Source organism: Pseudopodoces humilis, chromosome 18 (genome assembly GCF_049639895.1).
Source record: "Pseudopodoces humilis isolate 2021_Gansu_Grassland_sample_001 chromosome 18, ASM4963989v1, whole genome shotgun sequence".
In the NCBI taxonomy this organism is placed as follows: domain Eukaryota; kingdom Metazoa; phylum Chordata; class Aves; order Passeriformes; family Paridae; genus Pseudopodoces; species Pseudopodoces humilis.
The window spans coordinates 4,314,605-4,320,188 of record NC_142217.1 but is presented as its reverse complement, the minus strand read 5'-3'; positions in this window follow the sequence as shown (position 1 = coordinate 4,320,188).

The following is a 5,584-nucleotide window of genomic DNA, read 5'->3' as shown; positions in this document are numbered from 1 at the left end:
CGCTGAGGGCACCGCGCATGCGCAGACCGGCCTGCGGGACGTTGACAGGGCCCTCGCACTACCTGCGCATGCGCGCGGGCTTCCCGCCACCGGTTGTCATAGAGACCGTTCCTACCCGCGCCCCCCTCCTTTCCCATTCGCCTCATGGGGCCGCCGAGCTCCTCCTGTCCCGGCGGCGCGGCCGGGGGCTCCGGGCGCTGCTGCTCCTCGTCCCGGGAGAGCAGCCTGAGCCTTTCTCCGACCGGGTGGCGGCGTCCCCTGAGGCGAACCCAGCCCGAAGCGGGCGGGCCGCGGCCACCACGGCCCGCCTCATAGCCCCAACGAGCCCGGCCCCGGCCCCAGCCGGGGGAGACGTAAAGAACAGGGAGGGCGTTTGATGAAGTCCTTAGCACCGCCTGTCACTGAGAGGAATGACCAGAACACCACCGAAAGAGAGCATATGGTACAGCGCGGTTAGTTTTTATTTTTAACAAGTTCCAGTATATAGAAATCAATCAGTCTATAAAAATATAAGTTTTAAGTAGGGAGAGAAATAGACACCACCTGCTCGTTAGCCCGGAACTGCCATTAAAATCACTCGTCTCCACATTAAAACTTCAGGGACCCTTGTGACGGCTGTGCAGCTGCAGCTGAAGCCCGTTACAATTGTAATGTTTTGGGGTTGTAATCAGTGCTGTGCTGTTCGTATGGAAATTGATGGAAACGTTGACATTTCACGGTGAGCAGTGGCATAGCTCAAGCTTTTCCCAAGTTTTTCTGTCAAAAGAGAGAGCCTTTTTATTTTGTACTTTTTTCTGCCTGGAGTTGAGCAAGAAAACAAGTGCTCTCTTCTACATTCACTTGTTTCCACTACATTTAGCTCTGGCTCAGGATCCCTTTAATGAGTATCACCTTGGGGTTGGGATCAACGACAATTTCCTCCAAATCATTAGATAATTGTAGCTAAAGGTTTGCAGGTGTAAAATCACCTGAGTTGTGGTGGGAGGGTTCATACACTGGATCTGAATTTTGAACGTGTGATTCAAATTACGATTTCAATGTTGAAATCAGGACTTCTTTCTTAATGCTTAGTCTCGCTGCGGCAAGAACCAAAATCTCTCCTGAACAACACTTCTTAACAGGCCAAGAGGCAGAGGAAAGAGGTTTGGTGGTACACAGAACATGCTGGAGCTTTGCAAACATTAAGGACAGGCACTTCACTAATAACTACAAATCAGTTCTAATAGTGAACAATATGATGTCTCCTTTACACATAACATTGTCCCATAATTGCATCTCACTCCATAATTTGACATCACTAAAAGAACCTGAGGCTGTTACAGCATTGTCTGTTTGGAAAAAATAATCTGTTTAAGAAAAAAGAATCGACTACAACTTTTCGAAAGAAATAAGCTCTTGAGGCACTGTGAGTTTTCACTTCCAGCAAAGCAATTTAATTTTTAATCTGCTCAAACAATTTTAGTTGGAAACCTTGAATTTTAAGCAAAGAATGGTTATTTTGGCAGAACTGAGGGGTGTATTTTCTGTAGTAAATCTCCGCCGGAGGTGCAACATGCCCCTGTCAGTGCAAAACTGATGTGAAGAAATCCTTTGGTTTATGTCTTTCAACACTTCTGCTGGTTTATTCAAGTTCTTGCTGAAGTTGCTGCACTGATGGGAATCGGGATCCCTCAGAAGAAAATCCTGCAAGAACTTGTGTAAGTGCCCATTGCACAAACAGACTGAAAGTGCTCCAGTTCTGAGCCAAGACACAGGAACTACACCAAGGCACAGGAACATCTCGTTGCACAATGCCCTAAACTGAACTCAAAAGCACTCAAAAGCCAAAGGAATTGTGGTATTTCCAGTGAATATGCATCCAGAAGCACTGACACTTAATGGTCCATATCCTGGCTACCAAATGGGCATCTATTTCACAGGACATTTCAAAGCCATTCCTAAAGGCAGTAAGGACGTGGTTCTTTGATCACTATTTGTGAACATCAGCTGGAGGATGCAGCCACAGTGACAGCAAGGAGAAGCAACCCTCCCAAAATCAGGCAGCTGATCTGAAGCAGACTGGACTTCCATTCTCAATTTTTTAATAATTCACTTTTCCTCCCCCCCACTCCAGGGAACTGCTCTGTATCAGATACTGCTCAGGACTCCAGTGTTTGAGGCTCCAGTATGAAAATTTTGGCTTAATCTAATGTATACTCACCCCTGAATTAGAACTGTGTGGATGCAGGCAGGTCCCTGAAATAGCAGCAGTTGGGATACATGCTGTGAGAGGCAGTATATTTACTGTCACACTGTGGCTTTGGGTTGTCTCTGCAGAAAACAACGATTATGGGACTTATGAACATTATTGCTGACATGAAAAGGTTTTCAAAATAACTGCTAGAATTTGCTGTGCAGTGGGATTTATAGTAAATATGATTATCTACATATCTATGAATACACAAATTACATATTCTACAGAATGTACATAATCATCCCCATTACTGTGCTGCAGTCAGCATTGCTCAGAATTTCTGTTTCACTTTCTCTCTGCTCAGTTTAAGAGCAGATCCCCTGCTTTCTGTTAAGACTTGTAACACTGGTGGCTCTTTAGCATCTTCAGATTAACTTTTTTAAGCTTTTCATACAAACTGATTCAATTCAGGTCAGCAGCCTGATCAGAGAAGGAGTCATTGAGGCCAATTCCAATGAGGAAAGTTTGGGGTTGCATCAATTTATTGTGTTAATCTCTCTTCTGGATGACAGAGCTCAGTGCAAACTCAGCACAGAGACTTGAAAGGGCCAAACGAAGAAAAATGCAGCATTTTCCTCAAGAGCAGTTTGTTTGTTTTCCTCTCAAGTGTGAATTTTTGGGATGGTGCAGGTCACTATATCCATCTCCTCTTGGAAGCCTGCCAGGAAAACAAGCGTGTTTCTATTCGTTTCAACTCACATGGCATGAGTTTGAATGGTATAAACCAAAATTTATCTGGTTCTCTTGGGAAGTGAAATGAATTATCATTTCCAAGAAGAATCACCATCATTCAGCCAGGGCACTGGGCATTAAAGAATCTATAAATACATTATAAATACAGTTGCCATCTAAAAACCCTAAGCCTTATCCTTTGATTTCCTGAAGCCTGTTGCAAGATAACTTTGAACACTTTTTTTTTTAAATACCTGCTAAACTACTTGGGACAGAGCAAGTCTAGAGATCAAGAGGCACCAGTGAAACAAAACAAGCTGAATCTCCCTCTGCCTCCTGCCACAGCTCTGATTTCCCATGTTTCAAAGGATTTAATATGACACAGTTCCATGAAGGACAGGTTTATTGATCTAGTTCTGGGCTGGTTTTAACTGCAGTTACCCCTCATTTACTTGGGCTGCAGAAGGAGAACAAGCTCTGCTTGGCTCCTCAGACTGCTGGATTAATTGACCCCAAGTCCCCTGCAGATCCTATCATGACATTTGGAATAACATTGGATGGATGTTTAATGGACAACTCTTTACAATGCCTTTTGCCATGTGGATTTAAAAAGAGGAGGAAACTCTGCTTCTTTCCCTAATTTTTCATCTTTCCTGCTGATGTAAATAGGTTTAACAATGAGACCGTCAGGAGACTTTACAAATTCAAGTGCTTACTAAAGCCTTTGGTCCCTGTGCTTCTGCCAGCTCTTCCATTTCGGCCAGCTTTACTTATTCCCACTTGTTTACACATCAAACTAGTTCCAGGAGGCATGTGATGGGAAGGATCTTGTGAGTTTAGATTAAATTCTTGTTAGAAGGAGCTTCAGCACCAAAGAACACCATTTATCCTGTGAGAATGGGGAAATGAGTGTGCAGGCAGAGAAAATCCTCTCCTGGTCTGGGCTGCATTGAACCACAGCATCAGCCATGAAGTGCCCCAGGGAAGAGGGAGGTTACAGAGAAACAAAAAATGATGCTGTGAACAGAGGGAGAATGAATGACATTTTTTCCTGGAAGAAAATCTTCCTCCTGATGAAAGAGTAGGAAAACCCATGTTTCACTCACTCCAGAAGCATCAGGAGGTGAGCAGTTCTGGGTAGAGAGCAAGACAGATTTTAGCATCCTTTTCTTCCCAAACAATAGGGGAAAAAACCACCTGGAAAGGACTTAGTGCAGGATAATTCCAATAAGCAGCCTAGCTTCCATAGATTCTCTGAAATCCCAGGAATTTTTGAACCCAGGAGTTACTGGGAAACAACATGATTTCAATGGGTAAGGTTTGGGCAGACGTAGAACTGCCCTGGGAAGAACTTTGAGCTGGATGTTGGGCAGAGCCTCTTGAAGGTGCTGTAAGTTTGTGTTTACTGCCTCACCCAAATCCAGCAGGTCCTTTTTTTCATGCCTCTGGATTTTGGAGGGGTCTGTTTCACTAAGTGCTGGGATTCTGGAGTCCTGTGCTATGTCCTTAGTGCAGATGGACTGTGCCTCTTAAAGAAATCTGTTTAAGCTCCATGCAGACCTTATTTGTACAGTAAGAATTATTCTGACTCATTTCGCAACAGGAGCAGAAGGATTAATTAATAACTGCAGAAGTGCTAAACATTATTAATGGCTCCCAAGATTTCTTCTCTTGGAAACAGTGGCCATTTCTTTCCATAATGTTTTAAACAGTTGCTGCTCAAGGAGCTTAGATTGCAGATTCCTGGCTTGTGGTTTGTCCATAAATCACAGACCTGGAGCCTGCCCAAGACACTCTCGATGGTCTCAGCAGGAAGTCTGGACAAGAGAAAACTGTTCTCAGTCTGGCCCCATGAACCACTTTATGGCCAGTCCAGTTTCAACGTCCCTCACCAGACGTGAGAGGGATTCTGTCCAAGTTTAAAAGCACGAGGTTTCTGGAATGTCCTTTCAAACTGGATTTCACTCCCCGTAAATATTTTCCATCTTCTGCCCTGGAGAATATAGGTTTGACTTCACAGCTGATGAGCCTGGGCAGGGCAGGAGAGGAAACCACACTGTTTATCACCAATGGTTTTTCAGCACACAAAGTTTAACCTGTAGAGAAAAGTTAACAACCCCCCCCCACCGCACAAAACCCCAGGAACCTACCACAAGATAAAGTCAGGCAGCTGTAAATAAGATCCCAGAAAAAAAAATCAAATCCAGTAGATCAGTGTTCTGCACAAAGCAGCATTGCTTACAGCCAGGAAACATATTTACCAAAGAGCCTCTGTTGCCTTTTCAGACACAGAATCATTATCCAGACACCAGCTTTAGAACAACTTGTCTGTGTTCCTGTCAGCACTTCAGTTTGTGTTCATCAGCATGATACCATACATCCACCTTTTCCCACTAGGATCTGCTGTTAGCCAGGAATGCCATCCTCATACACCAGCATTCCCTGCAGGTGTTCACAAAGTAAAAGGGAAAGCTGAGTCCCAGAGGTGAGGATGCAGTGGCTCAAAGCAGCAGGATAGAGTGTGAGATTTGGGCCAAAGCACACTCCTGATCCTGCTGCTGTGGCTCCTTCCTGTATCCCAAAACCATCACCACCTCTAACCATGTTTGATGGGCACAGGGACACAGGCTAGGTGTGTGCTCTAGTAACAGACATCTTATTTGACCTTTTGGTCACAAA